Genomic DNA, 26,381 nt, shown 5'->3' with positions numbered 1-26,381 from the left:
CTTAATTCCTTCAGCTGCCTTCATCCCCCTTTACCATCTAACCTGACGTACTGACAGTTTCTGGGGATTAGGGCATCTTTGGGGAGCCATCATTCTACCTACTGCAGGAGGGATAAATGCTGAGGAGGGACCACAAAGCAGTCACTACTGTCTGACTGCTGGGTTAGAAGCAAGGTTAGGGTAAGGAGGGGCTGGGAAATGGAAGGAAAGGGAGTTAACATTTAACTGAACACACACTACCTGTCAGATGCTCTTCTTGGAACTTTATATACATTATTATTTACTTCTTATGACAACCCTATTAAGTTCTTAACCCTATTAAGAAACGAATATCCTCATTTTACAAATGAGAAAACAGAAGTTCAGAGTGATTGGGTGACTTGTGTCACACAGTTAGCTGCTGGTGGCAGAAGTGGGATTAGAAGTCAGGCCTGTCTGCCTCTAAAAGACATTTAAAATAGAACCTTAGGTTTGTATTCATAGTGTGCATGTATATATGTTCATATATATTTCTTCCCTTTTAGAAAATTATTTTTCAAATGTACGAGTAATGTATGGATAGGGTGTCCTTGCTTTTTAAAAACAGTATAACAGATCAAGCTAAAGTCTCCTTTGATCGCCTCTCTGCAATCTCGGTTTCTTTCCTGGAAGTAATCCTTGTTATCCGTTTATAGTGGGTCCTTCTAGATCTTTGTCTATACGTGGGTGCATATATCTAGTAATATAGTGTATGCATAGTATTGTATAGTAAATGAGTAGTATTGTTTTTAGCAAGCATGTGAGTGTATTTTAACATAAATGGGATCATGCTGTACATATTGTTCTGCAACTTGCTTTTTTAATGCAACAATATGTCTTGGAAATCTATCCAGATTTATTTAAATAGCTCTGTACCATTTCTTTTAAGAGCTGCAGTGGTGTTCCAAAAAAACTCGTGTTTCTTTATCCGTTCTCCTGTTGCTGGACATTTGGGTTATTTTTGGTTTCTTTGATCTTACAATGTTGCTGTGAACATCTTTATATAGGTTTCCTCAGGTACATGTATGTTGCCTTAGGGTCAGTACGAAGAGGCAGAATCATCAGGTCACATGGGTATATTCATTTTCATTTTAATCAACACTTCCTGTAACTTTCAACTATTGCTATATAATGAGTACCAAAACTCAACAACTCCAAATAATAATCCTGTGCTGGGGGACTTCCCTGGTGGTCCAGTGGGTAAGTCTCCACGCTCCCAATGCAAGGGGCCCGGGTTTGATCCCTGGTCAGGGAACTAGATCCCACGTGCATGCCGCAACTTAGAAGCCCACATGCCTCAACTAAAAGATCCCACAACTAAGACCCGGCAGAGCCAAAATAAATAAATAAATATTAAAAAAAAAAATAACAGTAATCCTATGTCGGACGATCTAGCCTGGCTTATCTAGGGCTGCTCTGCAGTGGATTGAGGGTCCAGCAGGCTCAGGTCTGCTCTGGGTGTCTCATTCTGGGGTCCAGGCAAAGGAGGGTCAGCTACGACAGCAAGTGTCTCGTGGCCAGAGCAGAGACACAGAGGACTAAACGGCAACACGCTAGGCCAGTTAAGTCCTAGACTCAGAACTGACACACCACTGTTTCCACCCACATGCCATTGGCCAAAGCAATCACGTGACCACACACAGCCTTAAAGGGCAAGGGTGAGGCCACGGCAAGGGTGTGGCAGTAGTGTGGGCACACCAGTTTTCACTTCTGCAAGCCATGGGACAGAGGGCTTTCCCACATCCTCATCAACACGTATACACCAGTCAACTTAGTTTCTGCCAGTCCTGTGGGAGAAATGTATGTTGATTTTTTTTTTTTTTTTCCCCAAAATGGCTTTATGGCCACTACCAGGCAAGAGGCAGCACAGAGCAGAGGAAAGAGCACCAGGTGGAAATTAGAAGAGCCTGCCACGAATTAGCCCTCTTGTCATTCCCTGTGATTTTAAAGTTGCTTCCTTTGTACAGATCTCAGCTTCCCCACCTGTCAATGGAACACAGGACTTGGAGCCATATAGCCCAAGGTCTGAATCCCAGTAGCTCTGTGTGCTTGTTTTATGTGACTTTGAACAAATCACTTAATCGCCCCCAGCTGCCATTAGCTCAACTGTAGAATGGGGTCGATAAACTCTGCCTTCTCTACTTCCTGTAACAAGATTCCTCTAAAATCAAGTATATACAATCGGCATCGAAATATGAAGGGCCGCTGATTCAACTCTTTCATTTTATTTATGTATTTTTTGGCCGCGTCATGCGGCATGCAGGAATCCTAGTTACCCCCACCAGGGATCAAACCCGTGCCCCCTGCAGTGGAAGCGCGGAGTCTTAAGCACTGGATGGCCAGGGAAGTCCCAACCCTTTCATTTTAGAGTTAGATAAACTGACAACCCATAGAGGGGACATGAGAGTGTGCTGAGCTGTATGAGAAGAGATAGCAGGCAGTCCCTCCCAATATCGGTCAGTTCTGTCACACTTGCAAGTAACAGAACCCCAGTGAAAACCAGTTTAAGCAAAAAACAAAAAAAAAAACAAAAAAACACAAAAACCTGGGGCCGGCGGGGAGAGCGTGCATACTTCTTAGTTCATGTAACTAAAAAGTTCAGGGCTAGGGCCAGCATCAGGAATGGCTGGATCAGGCACTCAGACATCACTGCCAGGAGCATGTCTCCCCATCTCTCCCATCTGCTTTCCTCTGTGTTGCCTTCATGGTCACGCAGCTTCTTTTCCACTAGGGCAGGGTCACCAGGTGTCGTATGGAAAAATTACAAAGCAACAACAACAAAAAGAGGCCCCTGGGATGGACAAATGACAAAAAGCCACCAACTCTGGGTAGATGCATTTCAAAAAAGTCATCCCTTCCATCCGCTGGCACAGTCCTGCATCCAGGACATAGGTTTGGCAAGAGGAGCACAGGCTGAATGTGTGCAGAGCACAGATTGCCGGAGCGTGTGCAGCGGCCCTGAGGGTAGCAGGATGGTCACTGGCAGTTCCAGGTTTCATTTCTACAGCTAACCAACCCCAGGATCAAGGCAGCTAACCCCAGAAAAGGTCCTGAGGTTGGGAGACACCAGGCCTAGGTCGTGTACCTTCTCCTAATAACTAGGGTGGGTTAGCGCCACTGAAATCCCATAGAATGAACGTAGGACAGGGAGAGTTCCCAGTGGAAATTATGGTGCTATTACCGGAAAGAGGAGGAACTACCTGCCATGCTGATAAGACAGCAGAGACCCACGACACTCCCTCAAGGAGATTGCAGTCTAGCCAGGGGAATAATAAACAAGTAGATTAACTAGAGACTTGGAAGTTGGATTTGTAAGAGCACAGATGGTATCTATTCCGACTCCTCTATTTGAAAGATACAGGACTTCCCTGGCGGCCCAGTGGTTAGGACTCCATGCTCTCACCGCTAAGGGCACAGGTTCAATCCCTGGTTGGGGAACTAAGATCCCACAAGCCTCATGGTGCGGCCAATAAAAGAAAGAAAGAAAGACAGGAAAACTGAGGTGAAGGGATCCTTCAGTGAAGTAGGTCCATCTACTAGACAACAATGTAAGCTTCACGAAGGCAGTTTTTTAGTTCCCCACTGTTTCGTTCATCACTATATTCCCAGCTGGCAGCAGAGAGCTTAGTCCGTATAAGAGATGAATGAATGAATGATTAATAAATAGATAGGGCAAGAGTGATTCAAAACGAAAACAACAGGATACAGGTACAGCGACATTCCCAGGATCACATATCCTCTATTAATTTTTAACATTTACGTTTTTGAATTTGGCTTTTACAAAGGATGCAATGATACACATCTTTGCGTGAATGTTTTTGTCTACGTCTCTGATTATTTCTTTAATATATACGTCCCTAGGAGTTGAATTACTAGGTGATTAACAAAACTTTGCAGCAAAAGCCAAAGTGATTTTTCATATTAACTGTTTTGTTTCGTTCCTTTTGATAAAACCCAAGGGCATAGCATTAAAACAAGGTAGTGATTCTTTTTTGGCCTTCAGATGAGCAACAAATGTTTTAAGGTTCTGCTGAATGCTGGTGAGAGTACAGCGAAACAGACATTCATGCCCATACACGGCGTCAGAATGTAAATTGCCACCACCCTTTTGGAAAGCAATTTGGCAGTAGATGTCAGTGCAGGAAAAAATGTTCACGCTTTTACAGCCTGGGAATCCACCTGCAAGTCAAACAGAGACTCATCTACAAAGAGGTTCATCATGATGTTATTTATAATGGTTTTTTTTTTAAATGAAATTACCAGGGTACCCAACTAAACGGGAACGGTTAAGTTAACCCTACTACATCCACACGATAGAATATTACACAGCCATTTAAAATGACATTTTGAAGAATACATATTAGCATGGAAATGTTGGCGAGGTAATGTTCAGTGAACAAAAGCAGAATGCTCGCATTTTATATGAAGTATGGCTATAACGATGCTTTTAAAGACTAAGTGGAAATGCACCAAACTGTTAAGGAGTGACTGGGTTTAGAAGGTGAGAGTATGGACTTTTTTCCCTACTTCTCTCTGTTTTCCACCTGTGTTCTGATGCTCGCTGTGGCAGACAGAATAAAGATGCCCACGTCCTAATCCCTGGATTCACGTGGCAGAATGGACTTTGCAGATATGATGAAGTTAATAAGGATCTTGAAAAGGAGAGGCTATCCTGGATTGTCAGTGGGGCCCAATGTGATCACAAGGGTCCTCATAAGAGGGAACAGGACGATCAGAATCAGAGAAGGCAAGGTGACAACAGAAGCAGAGCTTGGGGCGAGGCGAGGCCACAAGCCAAGGAATGCAGGCACCTCTAGAACCTGGAAAGGGCTATGGAACAGAATCTCCCCTGGAGCCTCCAGAAGGGGCACACCTTGCCTCCAGCCCAGTGACACTGATTTGGAACTTCTGGTCTCCAGAACTGTAAGAATAAATCTGTATCTTTTAAGCCACTAAGTTTGTGGTAGTTAGAGCAGCAATGGAAAACTAATACAATCATGAATTACTTTACTTTAAAAAGTAAATCTTTTAAAATATGTGTAATATACACAGAGAAGAACACTCAAATCATACGTGTCCAGCTCAGTAAGTTTCTGTAAGGTGCACTCGTCTGTGTACCCAGCAGCCAGATCAAGAAAGAGCACATCCCAGGCCCCCAAGAGTCCTCTCATGAGCCCATCCAGGCACCACCCTCCCTCAAATGGCGCTCGCTAGCCTAACCTCAAACCCCGTAGATTATTTTTGCCTCCTTGGTGGTTGGCTTCTTTTTTCGTTCGGTGTAATGTTTGTGAGACCCACGCATGCTGTTGCATGTGGTTGTGGGTCATTTATTCTCCTCGCTGTGTGGGATGACCTTCTGTGCATGGACCACCGTTTACACAGCCATTCTATCGTCAATGTGCATCTGGGTTGCTTTCCGGTTTTGGCTGGTATAAGCAGTGTCTCTGTGAAAGCCCTTATCCGTGTCTTTGGGTGAACACATGCATGCGTTTCTGGTGGATACAGACCTAGGAGGCAGAGGGTGTGCAGATGTTCAGCTCTGGAGGATTCTGCCAACCTGTTTTCCAGAGTGGTTACACCGATCTGTGCTCCCTCCAACGGTGTGAAAGAGTTTGCTGGTTTTTCTGTTGGTTTCTCTGACTTTTTCTTATTGACTAGAAGGAAATTTTTTTTTGCATATTCTGCATAAGAATCTATCCCCATCTGTGGCTTGCCTTCTCATCTTCTTAATGGTGTCTTTTGATGAATAGGAGTTCTCCCTTATGCTTTCTTTTAAAAGCTGTATTGTTTTACCTCTTAGGTTTAGATATGTAACCCATGTAGAATTTATTTTTGTAAATTATAGGAGGTTGAGGCCAATTATTTACATTATTTATTATATATTTATTTATTTATTTATTATATTTATATATATTATATATTTTATATATATAATTATTTATACATTTTTATTATATATATTTTATATATATATATATAATTGTTTAGATATATTTTTCTAATTGAAGTATAGTTGATGTACAATGCTGTATTAGTTTCAGGTGTACAGCACAGTGATTCAGTTATATCTATCTATCTATCTATATTCTTTTTCAGATTCTTTTCCCTTATAGGTCATTACAAAATATTGAGTATAGTTCCCTGTGCTATACAGCAGGTCCTTGTTGGTTATCTATTTTATATCAATGAATTATTTTGAGGAACAATTTACATACAGTGAAAGGCCCAGATATTAAGGTTACAATTCAGTGAGTTTTGACAAATCTATACACATGTAAACAACACCTCATTCAAGGCAACAGAACATTTCCATCAATCCAGAAAGTTCCCTCGTTCCCCCTTCCAACTAATCCCTAACCCCATAGGCAACTACTATTTTGATTTCTATTAGTAAAGATTAATTTTGCCTTTTCTTGAACTTTATATGAGTAGAATCATACACTATGTACTCTTTTGTGTCTCTTTTTCTCGCTCCACCTAACATCTATGAGATTCATTCATGTTGTTGAATCTATCAATAGTTTATTTCCTTTATTCCTAAAGAGTATTCTATTTTATGAATACACTACAATTGGTTTATCTGTTCCATTGGTGATAAAAGTTGGGCTTATTTCCAGTTTTTTTTGTTTTTTTTTTTTGTTTTTTTTTTTAATTTTTTTTTTTTTAAGAATTTCACATTTTTTAAATTTATTTATTATTTATTTATTTATTTTTGGCTGTGTTGGGTCTTCGGTTCTGTGCGAGGGCTTTCTCTAGTTGCGGCAAGCGGGGGCCACTCTTCATCGCGGTGCGCGGGCCTCTCGCTATCGCGGCCTCTCTTGTTGCGGAGCACAGGCTCCAGACGCGCAGGCTCAGTAGTTGTGGCTCACGGGTCTAGTTGCTCCGCGGCATGTGGGATCTTCCCAGACCAGGGCTCGAACCCGTGTGCCCTGCATTGGCAGGCGGATTCTCAACCACTGCGCCACCAGGGAAGCCCTTATTTCCAGTTTTATGTTATTATTAACAAAGATGCCCCGAACAGTCTGACCTAAGCCTTTGTGTGGACCGTATGCATCCATGGTTTCATTTCTTTGCGGTAAATACCTGAGAGTGAAATTACTGTGTAATAGCAGAGGTTATAGGACCATAGTTCTCTTCCTATCTGTTTAATGCCTGAAAATAGTGGCCTCATATATCTTGTCCAATTTTCCAGTGGTTTATCACGGGAGGGCAGTTCTGGTACTAGTTACCCCATCATGGCCATAGGCAGGAGTTCCCAACGTATTACATTTATAATGAAAAGAAATTGTGATTCAGTTAAGTCCCAGACAATATGGCAGAGCAGGAAGAATGTGTGCTTTGGAGTCAAACAGAGCAGGTTTGGAATCCAAATCTAACACTTCTTTACTGTGTGGTCTTGTATCAATAACACCTCTTTGAACTTGACTCTCCTCTGTAAAATGGGGAGGGGATAATAGCATCTTCCTTGGGGAATTTTGGGAAGGATTTTGGAAGGGATAACTTGAGTGCCTGCCTAATGCATAGTAGACTCAACAAAAACAGTTCATGTTTTGTTATGTTGAAGGATGATTTTGTTTCAAGAAGGGCATTTGAAGTACCCAGAAGACTGGATGAATTATGTATGATATTCAATAAATTTAATGAAAATGGACACTTTTCCTGACACGTTCTAGACACTGGGGATATAATAGTCACTGAGAATAGACTGGGTCTCTCTCCTCATGGGGTCTGCCTTCTAGGGAGGGAAGACAGTGAGTGAGAGTAGTAGGTAAAAAAATAAGAAAAGTTCAGTTATCAATAAATGCTATGAAGAAAAGAGACAGGGGGTGTGTTATAGAGAGTAACCAGGAAGGGGTAGGAGGGTGCCTTTAAATAAGTTGGACAAGGAAGACCTCTTTGGGGAGATGATATGGAGGGAGCCAACCCTGTGACTGTCCGGGAGGGGAGAAGAGTTTCCCAGGCAGAGCAGCCGGTACGAAGGCCCTGAGGTGGGAAGGTGCCCACTGCAGAGGAAGAAGTTGGAGTGCAGTGAGTGAAGGAGACCGCGGCAGGAGATGTCGAGGAGGCACAGGGGCCCGGACCACACAGGGCTATAGAGGCCTCAGTAAGGAGTACAGATTTAACTCAAAGCAGGGTGGAAAGTCTTCAGAGTATCAAACTGGGGGATAATATGATCTCAGTTACATGTTAACAAGATCACTCCGGCCACTGTATGGAGAATGGACGGTAGTGAGGATGGTGGCTTTTGCTGCCGTGGTGGCAGAAGAGATGGAAAGAAGGGACTATCTGCGTGCAGTCTCTTTAGAGGTAGAACCGCAGGACGACTCAGTGGAAGGTGGTACAGTTTGCTGAGATAACGGAGCCGGAAGCAAAACAGGTGTGTGGGCGTGGGGCGGGAGTGGAGAGCCCCGTTTTGGACCTGCTGCATTTGAGAAATGGAGATGTCAGCGGTCCTTTGTGCGCACCCCACACCGGGGAGTCGTCAGCTGACTGTGAGTTTAAAGCCATGAACTGGGTGAGATCACTCAAGAGAGACAGCCAAGACCACGAAGAGGGCCTGGCCTCCGGGCTCTCCTCCCACATCCAGAGACCAACAGAGGAGTCTGGTGGGGGAGGAGGAAATGGAGGGTTTGGAGTCACTAAAGCCAAGAGAAGAAGCGGTTTCAAGGAGGTACTGTGTCAAGTGCCGCTCAGTGAATGAGTAGGATGTGGGTCAAGAAGTAGCCCCTGGATTTGCAACATGGAGGTCGTGGGTGACCTTGACAAGGGCGGCTTAGTGTAGTGGGGGGCAGAAGCCCAGCCGTGTTGGAAGAGAGAATAGAACAGGAAGAAGTGGAGATAGTGAGTCTTTCCAGCTGTCTCAGAAGTTTTGCTGAAAAGAACAAACAATGAGGTGCAAGGAGATGTGTTCTCAAAGGAGGGAACTTTGGGGTGACTATTTTTAAGATGAGAGTTACTAGGGCAATCTTTTTTTTTTTTTTTTTTTTTTTAACTTCTGGCCGCACCTCCGGGCTTGCGGTGACCAGGGATCAAACCCACACCCCCTGCAGGAGTCCTAACCACTGGACCTGCAGGAAAATCCTTTTTTTTTTTTTTTTTTTTTTTAGGGCAATCTTAAAGGCTGATGTAGAGAGGCAGACATTATTTATGCAGGAAGGGGAAGGGGTTCATTGCCAGTGACAACTTTCCCTATTGTTACTTCTGTCAGCGGAATGCCCCTCTCCCAATTTTTTAATGAAAAAGAAATGTCAAATATACAGAAAAATTGAACAACAAATTTGAATTAGCCTTCATATACCCACCATTTAGATTCCATAATTGTTAACATTTCAAATGCTGAACTATTTGAAAGTAAGTTGCAGGTGTAAATACTTCAGGCTGAATCTCCTAAGAATACGAACATTCTCCTACATAACCACAATATCATATCGTTATCATACCAGAGAAAATTAACATTAATTCCCTGAGGTTTTCAAGATCAAATCCAAATTCACATTTTCCCAGTTGCCCATAGACTGTCTTTCAAACCAGGATCCATTGCAAGGTCTATGCAATTGCATTTGGTTGTTGTATCTCTTTAATCTCTTTTAATCTAGAGCAACTACTCTACCCTTTTTTTCCTCCCTCGTGATATTGACTTTTTAAAGAGACCAGGCCAATAACTTTGTCTAATGCTCCACATTCTGGATTTGTCTGATTGTTTCTTCATGGTGACTTGTTCCTCCATCCTATTTTCTGTAAGATGGAAATCAAGTCTGGAGCAGAGGTTCCCAAATATTCTCACTTCACAGTACCTTCAGTGCCTCAATAATTTTTTCATGGTGTTCCGAAGGCCCCAAAGGAATACCTAACTGTTCCATTTATTAAGTAGTTAGGTCCATGCAACTTAAGAAGTATTCATGTCCTAATGAGTTAGCACCAGCTGAAAAAGTAATGCACATAAATTGAAAGAAAAATATTTTATTTCATTCTAATTGCTCACTAATGGGATGTGTGCACCTGCTGGGCACTGCACAACCTCTCAAACTTCAGAATCGGATTAGACACCACCACCCTCATTTCCAATTCCACAAAGATTTCCAGGGCAGTGCTGGCTTTTAATCATAGAACTGCCAAAAACCCAGCTTCACAGAGATAAGTCATCTCAAAAAACGTAGCACAAATCTAATGTCGAAACTGTGAACTACGTCACACACACTCACACACACTCACACATTACCAGCATCACAGTCATTCTTTTTGGTGCTCCAGTTGTCCCAACTGCTGCCAATGGGAGCCCCTTCAAGCTGGCTACTGTGTCCTTTTGACCTGACCCCATTAGTATTGTGAACACTTTCTTGCCTTTTTGGCATGAAAGATGTCCCATGCTTACTTTGTAATTGCCCTGCCCCCAAACCTGGAAGCAGCCACTTTTCCAAGAAGTCTGGTTCGTCTTAGGGGGAACGATATCTAGAAACCAAGACCAGGATGGTACATGGTTTATTTCAGCCAAACTTTCCACCACTGATGGATATAGATGGTTTGAGATTGTCCTGTCTAGTAAAGGACTAGAGTGTCATGCTCTGTGTCACTGACTGTTGCAGTTATCTGTTGCTGTACAGTAAGTCACACCCAATACTTAGTGACTTAAAGCAGCAAAATCATTATATTATCTCTTCAGGTCTCTGTGAGTCAAGAATTTGGGGAAGAGTCAGCTGGCGGTTCTGGCTCTAAAGTGGATACAGTGAGACTGTGGCTAGAGCTGCAAGAGAAGGGGAGCTAACGCAGCCGTGTGCTGGCCAGGAATTCCTCCCTCTTCAGGTAGCGTCAGGGCTTCTCTGTGTGGCCTCTCCCTGTGGGATAGCTTGAGCTTCCTCCCAGCATGGTGGCCTCAGGGCCGTCAGTGAGCTTATTAAGCCACCAAAGGCACAAGAGCCAATTTCCAGCAAGTAAAGCAGAAGCTGCATCTCTTTTATGACCTAGCCTTGGAAGTCACATGGCATCACTTCTGCCACACTCCTTTGGTTGAAAAGGTCACAAAAGCCCTCCCAGTTTTGAGGGACGTGCACGTGGAGGAGTGCCAGAGCGTGTGGGATGGGGGCGAGTGTTGCAGCCACCTTTGGGAAATATGGCCAGCCACGCTGACACAGGACAAACACAGATGTTCTGGAAATTGGACAAGCAGGACACAGGGGTGTTACTCTGCATCCAACTCTGTGTTCCTTGGTCAGCAGTTGCCATCTCTCCTAAGAGTTAGGGATTAGGTTGGAGGCACAGTGAAAGTCAGAATTGGGGGTTAGGTCTAGGGCTTAGCTGAGCACCTGCTGTGATGTTCACCCACCTCCTAGAACTCTGAGTCAGTGAGGATCTTGTTTATTTCTTGTTTATGTACCCACGGTAGGTAGCTGCTCAGTGGGAGTGTATTGAACAAAATACCTGAACACGGGTGGGGGGGGGGGCGGTGATACCTCTAGCCATTGTCCCCCATGGATCCCACTTTGAGAGAGTTTTCTGAGCAAACCAAACTACTTTAAGTGAAAATTTCCTTCCTTGGCCCATATTTTCTTTATCAAAGGTAAACCTAACTGTCCTTCAGAACTTCTGATAAGGGTGAGATGAGTATTTAACACACTGAGTGGATTAAAAGAAAAAAAATTTTTTTTTTACAGCCTGAAGCAGAGAGATTTGATTTTGGGTTAACCTCTGAAATGCCATCCCAAAGGAAATGTATACTTTACATTTGGTTGTTTGAAATAGTAAACGTACCTTTTGAGTCTCCATTACTATGGGGGGGTGGGGTCCCCAGGTCACTGCCATCCCTTCTTAGGTAATAGGGATTCTGGCCCATCCTAGGCCATCATAGGCCCCAATCAGTGTTGGAAATGTGAATGAAAAATGGGGATCAGTGCTTAGGATACTCAGGACTGCTGCTTGAGTTAATTAAGCTTTAGGGCAAAGTTTAGGGGACAGATGGTCACGTGGGGCTTGGTTTTGTGTTTGCGCTAATCCGGGGCTCTTCCTCCCCCTTTTTACTCTCCCTGTGTCTCGCCCTGCTTCTGCCACACCTGTCTTATTTCCTCTCTCAAACAGGCCAAGCTTGTGGCCTTCCCCGGGCCTCTGCTGTCCACACCTCTTCTGCCTGGGGGCTCTTCCCTGCACAAGCTGGCAGCTGCCTCCTTCTCTCATTTAGATCTCCTGCCTCCTTATTGTCATTTAGATCTCCGCTCCAAAGCCACTTCCTCTGTGAGGCCCCCCACCCCATCACCTCCAGCCTGCCGCCCTGCCCGCCCCTGTCTTCCTAGCGCTCTTTTGTTTCTCTGAAATAGGTTCAGACCAGACCAGGAAGCCTCAGGACTTGGTAAGATGTGGAAATTCTTCTCTACTTCCCTGCTCTGGCCTCTCCACAGCAAGCCTCTAGAAACTAAGGGGTTAATGCTGGGCACAGCACGGGCCTCCAAGACCCTGCTCTGCCTGTGCCCACCCGTGCTCACATCCCTAAAAGTCCAGTTGAGGCTGGTTGTAAGGAATCAGCTAGATGTTCATGAAGCGCTGGGCATGGCATCTGAGTCTGATCGAAGCAAGCACGTATGACATGCTGGCTGTTATTACTATTATTGTTTTACCAGCATTGCCACTGACCTTGGGCCTGCGCTATGCTGTGCTCTGGGGTGCACGCATTCACACCTCCAACCTCCTAAACCAGATTTCTGTAGCGCCAAGGTGGGGACCCAGCGCTCCACAACCCACCTGTTGCTGCTCCCAGGCCCTGGTCGCTCTCTCCTTCCTCAGTTTCCCCTCTCTGTAGTTCTCCCGTCTCCGCATTAACCCGCCCCCACCCACAGCTGCTTCTCATGCACCCAAATGTGACCCACTTTCCCTCCCCGCCTCCCAGCCCCCTCTTTCCCCAGACTGGCTTCCACTTCGCCCCATTTCTGCCCGTGGGGATGAAGGGGACACACGTGCCCCTCCCAGGGCTCTCGGAAGAAGGGCAGATTGGCACTTTATCTTTTCTCTCTCCTCCATATGCAAAGTTAGTAGCTGGACTTTTTGGGGGGACAAAGAAGAGGTGAGATTCCTGCCTGGGAGGAAATTCAGCGCACTGGAAATGGGCTGCCTCTTTTCAGCCCCCTTCTGAGTTTCTTTGCCCCCTAATTCCCCATGCCCCCCATCCTTGGTGGCTGAGCCTTTAGGGGTAGCAGACAGGGGAGTTGATGGGGCAGAGGGAGGGCAAGGTGACCTCTCCGAGGCCCCTTCATCCTCTCCGTGCCTCCCTGCACCCAAGGTGCAATGCGGGCTTCACAAGCTCCAAATGTATCCCCAGCACCTGCTGCCAACACCTGGAGGAGGTGAGAGAACTCCGTGGGGGGAGGCTGTGGGCCCCATCCTCTGCCCTCTCCCACGCGTCTCCACCTGACAGGGCTGGGCCAGGGGCTCCTCGCCAGGGCCCAGCCTCTTCTCTAGCTCCTTCAAGATACCCCGTCCAGAGCCTGGGCTCTGCATTTGGATTCTGCCCTCGTTCCCCTGAGAACTCAGTGTCCTTATCTGGGAAATGGGTGAGAGGATCTTTCTGTCTGGCTGCTGAAACGGGGGCGGGGGGGGGGGGTGACGAGGTGGGCACACAGTGAGGGCTCAAGGCATTCCCTGCGTGCTCTCCCTCAGGCTCCTGCACCCCACCTGTACCTCCACAGCTCTAGCTCCCAGGCTCCTTTCTCCCCTGCCCTGGATCTCCCCTCTCCCCCCACCCCTCTCTTGGTCTCCCCCCCCTTCAGTCCTCTCATCTGTGTCCAGCTTTGTTTCTCCCCATCAGGCCAGCGCCTCCGCCCTGCTCCCTCCCTCTCCCCACATCCCCCCAAAGCTTCCCCGCCTTTCCTCCCGCCCTCTCCTACCTCTCCCCTCCCTCCTCCCTTCCCCCACTTCCCCGCTCCTGGGCCTCCTCCAGCCCCCTAACCATCTCTCTCCTTTCAGACCCTCTTTTTCCTGTCCTCTGCCTACTCCCTCCTGCTCCCCAGCTCGGCTTCCCCTCCATCCATTCGCTTTGGCCCTGCCTTCCCCTTCCCTCCGCATTCACCCCGCACATATTTACCAAAGGTGTACTAGGAGTTTCTCCCCCCCCCCCCCCCCCCCCCCCCCCCCCCGGCCTCCCATCCTGTCCGGGACAAGCTCGCCTCCCTCTCCCCTTCTCTCCATCTTTCCCTGCTCTTCCCTCGGTCCCTCCCTCTCCTGCTTGTCGCTCGGCCCTCCCTCCCCCTCTTTCCTTCCCTCTTTTCTCTTTCTCTCACTTTCTTCCCCTTCTTTCTCCCACCGCTTCACCCCTCCCCCACCCTCCCCCTCTCGTCCCTCCCCCTTTCCCTCCCTTCCCCATCGTCTCCCTTTTCCTCCCTCCCCTTCTTCCCCCCCTTCTTCCTCTCCTTCTCTCCTCTCCCCCCTCCGTTCCTTCCCGGAAAGCCTCCCCCCTCCCGGCGCCCTCCCTCCCCTCCCTCCCGCTCCCCCTCCATCATCAGTATTCCGCTCGCGTCTCTGCCGCTCTCGGCTGCTCTCGGTCGCTGCCGCACCGTCCGAGGCGGGGGCCGGGGCCGGGGCCGGGGCCTGGGGGGGGTGGGGTGGGGGGAGAGCGGCGCCGGCGGCCCGACGAGGGAGGAAGGAAGGAAGGAAGGCTGGAAGGAAGGAAGCGAGGAAAGAAAGAAGGAAAGAAAGGAAGGCAAGAAGGAAGGCGGGCCGGCGGACGAGGGCGCCGGGCCGGGCGGCAGGCGGGCGGGCGGGCGAGGAGGCAGAGCGGCCCCCGAACCCCACCGCTACCGCTGCGGAAGCCCCCTCCCCATCCAGGAGCCGGGGAGGGGGGAGAACGCGAGCGACCCGGGCCCGGACACAGCCCCGCCCCCCGCGCCTCCCCGCAGCGGGCCTCGCACCCCGAATCCCTGTGCCTCATTGGGGGGGTCCTCCCCCCGCGGGCCGGGCATGCTGCCCCCCGGAAGGAGCCCCTTTCCTCGCTGTGAGTAGCCGCCGAAGGGCCCGGGCGGGGGCGGGAGGAGGAACCGCGGGGGGGGGGGCATTCTCTAATTAGGGGACCGTGGTCTTAGGCCTCCTCGGGGCTGGGGGGCCGGCGGCAGAGGACAGTGGGCGGGGCCTGATGGAGAGCAGCAGCCGGTGGGGGAGGTAGTCGGGTGGGGGTCCTCCGGGCCAGGCTAGTTCTGTGTTGGGGGCGGGGGTCGCCGCTGCCTAGGGACGGGGTGGGGGGGGGGATGTACGTCCGGCGGTCGCTGTGTATCCAGCTGTAGGGCTGAGGATGTAGGCTTGCGGGGCGGGGGGAGGGGAGGTGGCTCACTGGGTGTAGGTCTGGGCCCCTCTTTCTGGGGCGTGAGTTCGGGTTCTTCCCCCCCCCATTGCCCCTCCCACCTTCCACACCGCCACTGCTTGGGGTGGGGGGGCACGCCAGTGATGGGGAGGGGGGAGAGAGGCGGGCACGGGGTTTCCTTGGTGACCGCGCCTGGCAGGAGCGGTTGCCCTGGCAACCGGGGAGAACCGGGGAGTTTGGGAAGTGAGAATGGGAAAAACGGAGGGGGTGACTGGGGAACGAGACAACCCTCTCCCCAATCTTCAGCCCCTCTCCCTCTGGGGTCCCCCAACCCCTACTGATGGGCAACCGAACCCCTGCCCCTCCCTCTTCCCAAGACCCCCTTCCTTGACCCCATTCTGCTTCGGGGCCTTCTATCCTTGGGCACGTGTCTCTCTGGGACCACTACCTGCCTCCCACCGTCCTTAGCCCTCTCCTCTTGGGGACCTCCCCTCCCCCATTTGCTGCCCTCCCAAGCCTTCCCACCCTCATACCTACTCTTCTAGGACCTTCTAACTGCACCTCGTCTTCCCCTCAGGATCCCCTCATCCCCCCATCTCTCACTCTCTCCCCCCAGGTATCCCCCCTTGATCCCCTCTCCAGGAGACCGCAACTTTAGCCTCTTTTTCCTGTAGCCCCCAGTCCCTACCTTGTTCCTCTCAGGACCCCGTATCACTTCCCCGCTCTGCTTAGGACCCTCACCTGGGCGGGGGCCGGTGGAGCTTCTGCCTAGCCCACCTAACCTCTTTCACTACATCCTGCTCTGTCCGGGACCCCCTTCTGTGACCCTCCTTCACTTAGAGCCCCCCATCCCTGTCTCCTCACCTCATGGGATCCCCCAATCCCAGACCCCCCCAGTCCTAGGGGCCTCCTGTCTGGAAACTCTCCTTCTCTTTCCCTCGGCTTTTTCCAACTCCCCATCAGTCCTGGGGAGCCCCTGACCCAGGCTCTGTCCAGGGTTCCGCCCACATTTCCAAGCCCCCACCTCCATGGGCTCTTCCTTCTCTCCGGCCAGGGGCCCAGCCAGTCTCTCTCCTGGACTCTGGGTCCTGATGCCCATGGGGCCCCCTCACCCACCCGCCCCATCCTGTCTCTGCCACTCCCATCTTCCCCCTCTCTCCCCGCCCCCACCTCTGCCACTTCTCCGGAGCACCGGCCCCTTCTCCCCGCCCTGCTCCTTGCAGCCTCGGGCCTTGCTTTCTGGAAGAGACTTTCTCAGGGTGAGGAAATCCCCTGGGGAGAGCCCAGATGGGAAGGGGGAGGGGGAAGGGAGCCACAGGGCTGCCCCTCAGCCCCCTCCCCACCCCCTCCCCAGCTGGGAGCTGCAGTCGAGCCTCCGCAGCGCCCCATTGCTATGCACCTCACATCCCAAGTCCCGGCCGCGCAGCCGCCAGACAGGAACTCGGGCTCCAGCGGCAGCTGGGAATAGCCAGAGTCGCTTCCCTCCCGGTCCAGGCGCAGGCAGGATCCTCTCCCCGCTAAAAACTCCCCCCACCCCGCAGTGGCCAGGATCAGCCCCGCCCTCTTCCTGTCTCCTTGCTCCTTCCAACCTGCACCTCCTTTCCCCTCCCCACCTTCCTCCCGCTCTTCTCTGGGTCTCCTCTAATACTGGCACTTGAGTGTTCAAACACACACTCAGAAAGGAGGGACAGAGAGCGAAGCAGCCAAGAGGTGAGAGGGAGACATTCAGACGAGGCTGGGAAGGGTGGGAGCCAGCGAGACAGAGGCAGAGCCAGAATGAGAGAGGGGGACCCGACTTCCAAACAGACACACAATTAGGGCGCATCACCAGGGAGCCAGACCTACACAGAGTTACTCAATTTCCAAAAGAAAGGAAAGTAGGGGAGGGAGGGGAACACACATCATCCTCACACACAGAGCAAGGGACCAGGCAAGGCAGAGACACAGGGAGCCACAGGGAGCCGCAGACTCTGGGCACGTGGGGAGAGCCCCAGGGCGCAGGTGAGAAGGAGCCAGAGGGCACTTCAGCACCCGAGAGGTGCAGGGGGCAGCTAGAGGCACCGGGCCCAACTTGCCAGAGTGAGTCAGCCATCAGTGGAGGGCAGGAGGGAGAGGGTGAGAAAGACACAGAGGCATGTGTAGGCAGAGGTGCACACGTGCGTGGGCGCACACGCACAAACACACATACACAGAGTCATTCACTCGCAGCCAGAGACCCAGATGTGGAATCAGAGAGACCCAGTTACGAACTTGGCTTCGGAACCCAGAGTCAGCCAGAGGCCGGGAGAAAGACCTGGACACACAGAGACACACAGAGTCCCTCATACACAGAGACACGGAGGGAGAGACAAAGGCAGCACCTCCTGGAGAGACGCCCTGCCAGAGGGGCCCTCACTCCTGGTCGCCCTGTGACCTCGCACTCACAGAGACTCAAAGAGGTGTCACTGGGACATCTAGAGGCACGGAGGTGGTCTCAGAGCTGTGAAGATGCAGCCCCACGTGTTGCTGGTACATGCTCAGATCCCAGCGTGAGGGGTCTCCGTGTGTGCTGGAGGGACCCCAGCAGCCGTCCTGCATCCCACCCAGAATCAGATGGGAGAGGGGTCCCCAAGTCAGAGGGCTCCGGCAGAATTAAGACGTCAGGCATCAGAGGGCCATTGACACGTCTCAGGAGAACGGAGCCAGGGCCCAGCGCGCGCACGCACGTGAGCGCACGCACCGAGGCCAGGTGGAGAGAGGCAGGTCTCCAGGCGAGGTGCTGTGGGGCACAGCCAGGGTGGGGGGGGGGGCGGGGAGGAGAAGCGCTGAGTCCGCAGCCTCTTCCGGCACCCCGGCTTCTCTCCTCCCCACCCCCACGGCTCACCTGTCTCCTCTGACAGGACAGTACACCCTCTCTTTATCACACCCTCCGCATCCTCCTTCCCTTCCCCGACCTCTCTGGCTGGTCTGGCTGGGCATCTGTCCTGAGGTGTCACCTGGACCTCGTGTCTCTATCTCCGCACCTCCATCTCCCATCTCTCTCCCCTCGGCTGACCCTTCACCCCGCCCCCCAGCCCAGTGCCTTCTGGTCTTGGCTCCTCTGTCTACCCTTGCTTCCTTTTCCACTTCTTTTCAGCCACGCTTGCTCCCTGCACTTTCTTCTCCGTTTCTCTGTTGTCACTGTCCCTCACCTCCAGCCATCTGTTTCGACCCCCCCCCCAACCCCGTCGTCCTTCCTCCTCCTCTCCCTGCTTTCCCCCCCCCACCCTGCACTCGCCCTCCCCACAGCCCTGAGCACTTACACCGCTGTCCTGTGGGCCACGAGTGTTATTTGCCCCTACTGCTTTCAAAGTGTTTAATGTGTTGCCAACTTTTTAAAAAAAAATTAGCAATTTCACATAAAAACTCATTCACATCACAAGAAAAAAATGTGTAACTTCGCGTGGTGATTTGTAACTAGACTTATTGTGGTGATCATTTTGCGCATATTGAATTATTGTGTTGTACGCCTAAAGCTAATATAATGTTATATTCAATTATATCTCAGAATTCCAGATTATCAGCTTCTTTTGAATAATTCTCCCCCTGGGGTAGCAGTGCCCTGTGCTCAGGTACCCCAAGGGCCAACCCTCCCTCCTCTGTTCTAACCTGCTTCATCCATCTTTCTTACCTGCCCAGCACTATAGAGTTTTCCACCTCTGCTATTTTCTCTTCTCTTTCCTCTCCAAGTGGTTCTTCCCACCTCCCCCACCCCACCCCACCCCCCCGTCACTCTCTCCACACTCCTACCCTTGGTTTTCTTCCAGAATCAGAGCCCCTTTGCCAGGGGCTCTCTCTGCCTGCCCTTCTTGCCCCATCATTCTTTGGGGCAGTTTTGCCCCAGCTCTGGGCCTCCCAGGAGCCAGGGCCTGCCTTCCTGCCACACCAAGGGCGGGAAGACTCTTAAGGCCACCAGGCTTCAGAGCACACACAAGTTCTGTTGCAGCCCATCCTTGGCTGGCTGACAGCCAGGGTGGGCCCCAGACCCCACCCTTGTCCCCCAGTGGGTCAGATTGCAGCCCCCAGGCAGGGGTGGGTTTCCCTGTGTGTTGAAGGGAGGGCAGGTACACAGCTGAAAGTTCACCTGGTCCCAGTGCAGGTCTCAGAGGACATGAGGCTATGTTCTGGGGGAGGAAGGGCTTCACTCGGTCTCATCTCCGGGTCAGGGTGCAGATGACAGGGGTCCCCTTTGTGCCATGACGGTGCTCAGCCCCACCATCAGTTCCTCCACCGTCACCCTTGTCGGGGTGTAGGGAGAATGTCTGTGTTTCCTCTCTGGCAGAGTGTAGGAAGCCTCCTCATCCCTGAGTTTAGGAACCCTCCGTCTTTGCTGGGGAGAAACCCCCTTTCCCTTCCCTTCCCAGTCCCTGAGAGCGGGGTGACTCTGCCGGAGAGGGGGTGGCAGGAGAGTAAAAAGAGCGCCAAGATGCCCCCTTGTTGCCTGGAAACCTACATGCAACTGTTGTCATGGCAGGTGGAGGGGAGGGGCTGCTTCTGAGGCCTGGGAGATGGGCTGGTAGGGCCCCTGCAGGCCGAAGTCCATCCCAGGGGGCGGCTGGGTCCTCAAGAGGGCTGCAGAGAGAGAACGCTGGGTCCTGGTGGGGGTGTTGAGAAGCCTGTGTATGACCCAGATGGCAAGCAGAGAGGGAGCGAGGTAGGGCTGGGGCAGCGACCCAGGCCACTCCCTTCCTGTCTCAGCTGTGTCCCCCTGAACCCCTCAGCCCACACTCCTGTCAGAGTGTTGAGCTTAGGCCCTAGAGCTCTTGTTCAAGCACTGTGACAAAGGTCAGAAAGCAGTGGCAGCCCCAACCCTCCCAGAGGGGCAACCCCAGGCGGTAAACGTGGAGATTTGCCGTCCACTTGCCTGGAACCCGCAGACACAGGGCCGGAGATAATGATGGCAAGAGCTGACATTCATTAGCGCTTACCCTGGGCCAGGCTCTGTGCTGGTGAGTCCATGTGGATTTGTTCTGTTTTCTCCTCACAGGAGTCCTGGGAGGGAGGCACGATCATCATCTTTAGTTTGACAAAAGGGGGAACTGATGCGGGAGAGATGAGGTCCCTTGCCCGAGATCACCAAGGTAGAAGTGGCAGAGCTGGGGCTGCAACCTGGGTGCTGGCCACTCTGCAGATTGCCTCCCCCAGCTGAGATCACTGCTTTCCAAAGGGGGAAACAGAGAGGGCAACATGCTGGCCCATCAGGCCCTCCGAGTGGAAATTAGGATCATTAATAATAACAATAATCAGATTGTTAAGAGTAATAGATTCAGAAGGTTAGAGTTTAAAAGAGATATCGGACTTCTGGTAACTCGCAGGCTCCTGGCCTCTCGATCTTGTTTATGCCCTTCAAACCCCAGAGGGGAGAGGACGTACCCAGGCCCATTGTCGCGGCGGACTTTCCTTCCCAGGGTGGGGGTGTTCATGTCCAGCTGGGTCTGGGGGGAACAAAGACCCTTCAGGTGATTCTGTGGGTCCCCCACCAGCGATAAATGGGTGTTTTTGATCCAGCCAGAAATACTGGATTAACATAAGGGGGGGGTGGGGGTAGAGTAAAAAGGAGGAAAAGATTTGTTCTTCTGACCCAGTGAGAATAAGTGATAACTGTTATTAATGATTTACTACTGATAACACTGTCATTGAAGTGCCCAGCACTGGGCAGGTAATGACACCAAGCTAGGTGTCGTTACCTTCACAGACAGAGCCTGGGGGGCCGGAGGGGGACACAGCGAGAAAGCGGCGGGTCAGGGTGTAAACCCAGGTCTCCCTAACACCCTTGCTCTTTCCACCTGTCCAGCCTTCCTAAAGTGACAGTGTGACACTATCCAGGAGGAGGAGGATAGTCACAGTCATAGAAGAGTTTTACTGAGACCTTTCTATGAGCCAGGCACGAGCTCAGCAACATCACAGATATGGGACCACTGACTCCCCACCATCCGAGGAGGTCGATTAGCTATTTTCCTCATTTTACAGATGAGCAAACTGAGGCCATGAGAGGCGATGTCCCCTTTCCAAGGCCCCATGTCTAATACGAGTGACAATCGACGTTCTAACCCCGGTCTGCATCCCCTCCCAGCACACCCCTAGACAGGGTGGGGGAGGGGAGGGTTCATTACTCTTCTGGAAATGGAACGTGGGAGCGGATGGCACACTTAGGGGACCCTTGACCCCTTGCTCCAGGACCACCATCTCTGGGAAACGTGGGATCTTGGCCTGGTCCTGGATCCACCAAATCAGAATCTGCACTTTCACAAAGCCCCCAGCTCAACTGGATGCGCGCCGATGTCTAAGGAACACTGATCCCGTTCAAGGGGTTTTCAGCTTTTGGTTACTTTTAGTAGAACGCCCCCTTTTTTAAAGTGTAGTAGTTCTGCACGCCCTGAGATGGAAAACAGATGGCAGCGTTGCCCTTCCAGGGGACAGGGAGGGGAGCAGGGGGGCGGGAGGCCACAGTCAGGCTGGCTCACACCAGGGCCCTCCCCACCTGCAAACTCACCCCCATGCACCCCTGCGAAGCCTTGGCAATAACCGCTGTTTGGAAAACCGCCAACACCAGGCTAGGTCCTAGCTCTCTCCCTGGGTGGATTCAATTCAGCGGCCGCCCCACCTCCCAGAGTCACACAGTATAGGGGGCCTGGACGTTCGGCTTCCTTCCATCTCTTGGTTCCTGCCCGGGTCCGGGCGGTCATGGGTACAACAAGGACTCAGGACCTCACCACGCCTCAGCCTGCCCTTCCGTGAAGTGGAACTGCTGTAGTTCCTCCCCTGTGGGCCCAAGGCCGCCTCAGCAGAGGCCTGGCACAGAGCAGGCTTCAGATGACAAAGGCAGAGCCAGCCTGGCTTGGGTGCCCTACTCTCACTTGAGTTTGTTTCTCTCACTTTGATCTCCTTCCAAGTCCTTCCAGAATCCTGGGAGAGCCCTGTGAGGTTGTGGGCGGAGCCTCTGAGCTGAAGGAGCCCAAGCTCTGGGGACTCAGGGTTCCAAGCGGGACCGAGGCTGAACTGGGAGGCACTGGGATGGCCATACCGCGCTGTCCGATCCAGTAACCACTACGGCCACAGCCGTGTGTGGCCATCGACATTTAGATTAATTTAAAGAGGGACTTCCCTGGCGGTCCAGTGGTTAAGACTCTTGAGCTTCCACTGAGGGGGGCACGGGTTCGATCCCTGGTCGGGGAACTTAAGGACCTGCACGCTGCAGGACGCAGCCAAAAAAAAAAAAAATTCTCGATTAATTTAAAGTAAATCAACAATTCAGCTCCTCACTCACACTCACCACGTGGCAAGTGCCTGATGGCCACATATGCTGGTGGCCACCATACCCGACAGTGCTGATAGCACTTGCACAGTGGGGGACAGCGACTCATTCAAATACTGAACCGGTTCCACACCGGCTGGCAAACAGCTGCTGTTCTCCCCCCACCCCCTGCCTCCAGCCCTTTGTCATATGCTACCTGTTATCAATTCCCATTTCTCAGACGAAGAAACGGGGACAGCAAGCTATGGTTCCCAGCAGAAAATTGGCAGCAGCCTGGGACTGGAGCGGGTTTGCTTCTTTCCCCACTCACCAGGAGGACTTCGAGTCCCAGCTCACATTTGCTGGTCACTTGCTGACTAGACCATCTTCCGGGCCCCCTTTCCCCAGCCCCGGGCAGCGCTGACTGTCACTGGTGTCCTGATTTAAAGGAGGAAATGGGAGCCCAGAGAGGGGGAGGGCCTGGCCCAAGGTAACACAGCCACAGCGACTGATGGCAACCAGGCTTCGGGTCCCTGCACCACCCGTAGCATCTGGGGTGCTGGCATGAGCGGGTTCGCCACCTACAAGCAAAGATTGGACCGCTCCAGTCTCCTCTCCCCAACCTTCTTCCCTGCCCTCTCCCCTTTCCTGGCTTTAAGAATTTGACCCGCAAATCTATAAGAAGAACCTGCCCCCTCCCTCCGCCTCATCTCCAAGTTGTGCCGCTTTTTGCAAACTGGCAGTATCTTTTCATTCTTTTCCTCCTCGCCACCCCTGTGGCCCGGTCCCAGCCTCATCCTCTCCCCCTGGACCTTTGGCCCAGCTCCTGCCCGGCCTCAGTCTCTCCCAAGAGTCCACTCAGAGGGGTCTTTCCAACCCAGAGCTGACCCTGCCCCTCTCCTGTCACAGCCTCCCACCCTCAGCTCCCAGCACCCCCGCCTCTCAGCCCGCTGTGGAGCAGGACGTCTTTGTAACTGAGCTGGACTCCGCAGACCCCCGACCCCCATCTGCCTCTCTGGCCCCCAGGCCTTTACACACAGGGGTCCCTGTGCCTGACGCGCCCTTCTTCACCCGCAGGCCTCGCGCTGGTCCTTCAGCTCTCAGCTTTGCCGTCACTTCCTCCCGCAGACGTTCCAGGGCCTCCACCCCGTGCTCACCCTCTCACTCAGCCTTTGTATGTCTCCCCTCTGGACCACTAACTCCCCAAAGACAAAGGCAGGTCTCCTCCGCCCCTGCGCCCCCGGCGCCGGCAGGGAATCCACCGGTAGGGGGCGCTCGCTCGCTCCTTCATTCTGCGGATATTGATGAGGCGCTGTAGGAGCCGGGCGCATCCTAGGCACCTGGGATGCAGCCAGACAGACAAACTCCCTCCCTGGGGAGCTCATCTTCTAGTGGGGAGACAGACAATATGCAGGACCGGGCGTTATCCATCATATGATGTCGGGCCAGCTGATGAGAGGGTTGTGAAGGAAAGGAAGAGAAGTGTAAGGGACGGGCTGGGGGGCGGGGGGCAAAGAAACCCTCCCGGAGGTGGCATGGAACAGTCTGGAATGGAGACAGAGCAACGCAGACCCAAGGAGGACCGCTTCAGGCAGCGGGAACAGCAGGGGCAAAGGCCCTGAGGTGGGAACGTGCCCGGTGTGTGGGCGGAGCCTCGGGGTGGTGGAGCCACTCAGTAAATATTTGTTAAATGAACATATGAAAGACCAAATAAATGACCCGTCAGTGCTTCTCGGTCGGGAGTTGGGGGAAGACAGGAGAAGACAGTCCCCCTCACCAAGCAAGTCACCTCTCCCCAGCCCACCCTTGCCTCAGGAAGCCTGGGCAAGTCCTGAGCTGAGCCCCCAACTCTGTTTCCTCCGCAGCAGCTATGAGGGGCCTGGGCCACCCTTTTCCCAGGGTGATTCTATCTCAAAAGTTAGGGGACTGTCAATTCTCGGGGCTTTGGGGTTGCTTTTATTTTAAAAGCGTTCAGGACACGGACCGGCTCAGAGGGACACACGTGTGAAGTTGTTTCATCCATCCCTGAAGCCTGTGCTGCCTGTACCCTCCCCCCCCCCTCCTCCCCCCACCATAACAGCTCCCGGTAACAGCTCCCGGCCATGCCCGTATGACAGACATCCAGAGAGAGAAGTGTTCATCTCTCCCTGGCTTTGATGTCTCTCCACCCTCCTGGCTCCAGTCCCTCACAGTTGGGAAGTTCTTCTTTAGATCTAACCTCCATCCCTCTTGCTGCGATGGCAGTCAATTTCCTATCTTTTCTCTCACCTCCTGAACTTCCCCCAGAAAAAGATGAGTCTGCCTGAGTGGAATGTTCCCTGCCCCCCTTTTGTCCTCGTCCCACCTCTCCTGGGCCCCTGAGTTTCCGATCTGCCATCTGCCTGAATCCTCTCAGGCACGATGCCCGAGATCTCCCAGAACTTGGGGAGGATGGCGAAGCTGGTGAGGCCTCGGGCCCTCGCCTCGAGTGCCTGGTCCTCCATGCCTCCGCCTTCCCCTGGATCTCGGCTCACTTTCTAGGTTCCTCTGCTCCCCCTTAAAGCCTCTCTCCCTCTTTCTTGCCACCTCACAGGGCTCGCATTGGCCTCTGTCTCTGTTTCTCTCTCCTGCTGTGTCTCTGCCCCTTTCTGCCTTTCACACCTCTTCTCTCTGGGGCCTCTTGCATCTCTGTCTGCTTCGGTCCCTTGCACCAGGTGGGGGTGGAGGACCCTCGTGTTGAGGCTTCTCCCAGGGCCCTGGGGTGAGAGAGGCAGTGTGGTGACCTGGCCCAGGGCTGGGCCTTGGGTTCCAATCCCAGCTGCCCCGTATCCAGGCTGTGTGACCATCAGCCAGTACCTTCAGCCCTCAGGATCTGCTTCTCCATCTGGAAAATGGACACAGGGACAATGCCTTCCTCCTAGGGCCGCAGGGGGGAGCCAGCATCTGGAGACGAGGGCACGGCTAAGCATGGCCCTAGGCCCGTAGTGAATGCCCAACAGAGATTCCCGTCACTATCAGGGGCAGACCGTGGCCAATGAGGATCACAGAAGGCAGGTCACAGTTCAACAGGCCCCCAGGAGACCTCCAAGGGAATTGTCCCTGCTATCATGACAAGCTTGAGCGTCTCTGGGACCCCTTGGCTCTGGGGAGGCTGACCAGGGAGGGGCCACTTCCCAGCTGTGTATTTAGCCTTGAGCAAGTGACTTTGCCTCTCTGTGCCTCAGCTTCCCTGTCTGTGAAGTGGGGGTAAGAGCAGTCCCCTGTCAGAGGGCCAATGGGAGAACTACAGTTAATGCAAGTGAAACTCCCAGGACTCTGCCCTGTTGGTGCCAGGCACACGGTGGACATTACCATTACTGGTGGTGGGGTTGTTCAAGGAGTTGGTATGAGTCAGGCATGTACACAGCCCTTGGCTTTGAGAACATGCTCAGAAGAAGAGAGTTAGCCAGCACCCCTATTAGCTGTGTTGGAGGGCTGTAACTGGGGCCAGGTGTCCCCTCGGCGCAAAGCCATATCCAGGAAGGTAGCCCACACAGGTGGCATCTGAGGTGTGGCTCCCCTCAGGGTCTGCATTTAGTGGGGTGCATGCAGCTGCCCTGGGGACCTACGGTATAGTATCTGGGACCCTGCCAGCCAGATGGCGCCATGCTGTGGGTGCAGAAATTGAGCTGAAGGCAGTGTGTTCACAGCGGCGTATGGAGGTGCTGAGTCTGCCAGGCTGGCCTCCTGGGATGGGAGGGGACCCTCCTGGGATGGGAGGGGCCTCCTGGGATGGGAGGGGACCCTGGGGTCTGGACGTCTGTGGGGTGAGCCTGAGATGTGCAGCTGGGTGAGTGTGTCCTGGGCTGGGTGTGCAGAGAG

General features: G+C 52.3%; 2 protein-coding genes across 3 annotated transcripts in view; one reads left to right on the top strand and one right to left on the bottom strand.

The window, feature by feature from the left end:
* Nucleotides 1–26,381, bottom strand: part of GPR32 (G protein-coupled receptor 32) — a 151,951-nt gene that overhangs the window by 116,099 nt on the left and 9,471 nt on the right.
* Nucleotides 14,616–26,381, top strand: part of LRRC4B (leucine rich repeat containing 4B) — a 42,409-nt gene continuing 30,643 nt past the window's right edge. For both annotated transcript variants that reach the window (XM_082367708.1, XM_082367707.1), the window contains exon 1: nucleotides 14,616–14,986. The gene's annotated coding sequence lies outside the window, so the exon portion shown is untranslated. The remainder of the gene's footprint in view (nucleotides 14,987–26,381) is intronic.

The sequence above is a fragment of the Balaenoptera borealis genome, assembly GCF_965194805.1.
Source record: "Balaenoptera borealis genome assembly, chromosome: 19".
Taxonomy (NCBI): domain Eukaryota; kingdom Metazoa; phylum Chordata; class Mammalia; order Artiodactyla; family Balaenopteridae; genus Balaenoptera; species Balaenoptera borealis.
Note: the sequence above shows the minus strand (reverse complement) of the source record. Positions and strands in the feature narration are given on the sequence as shown.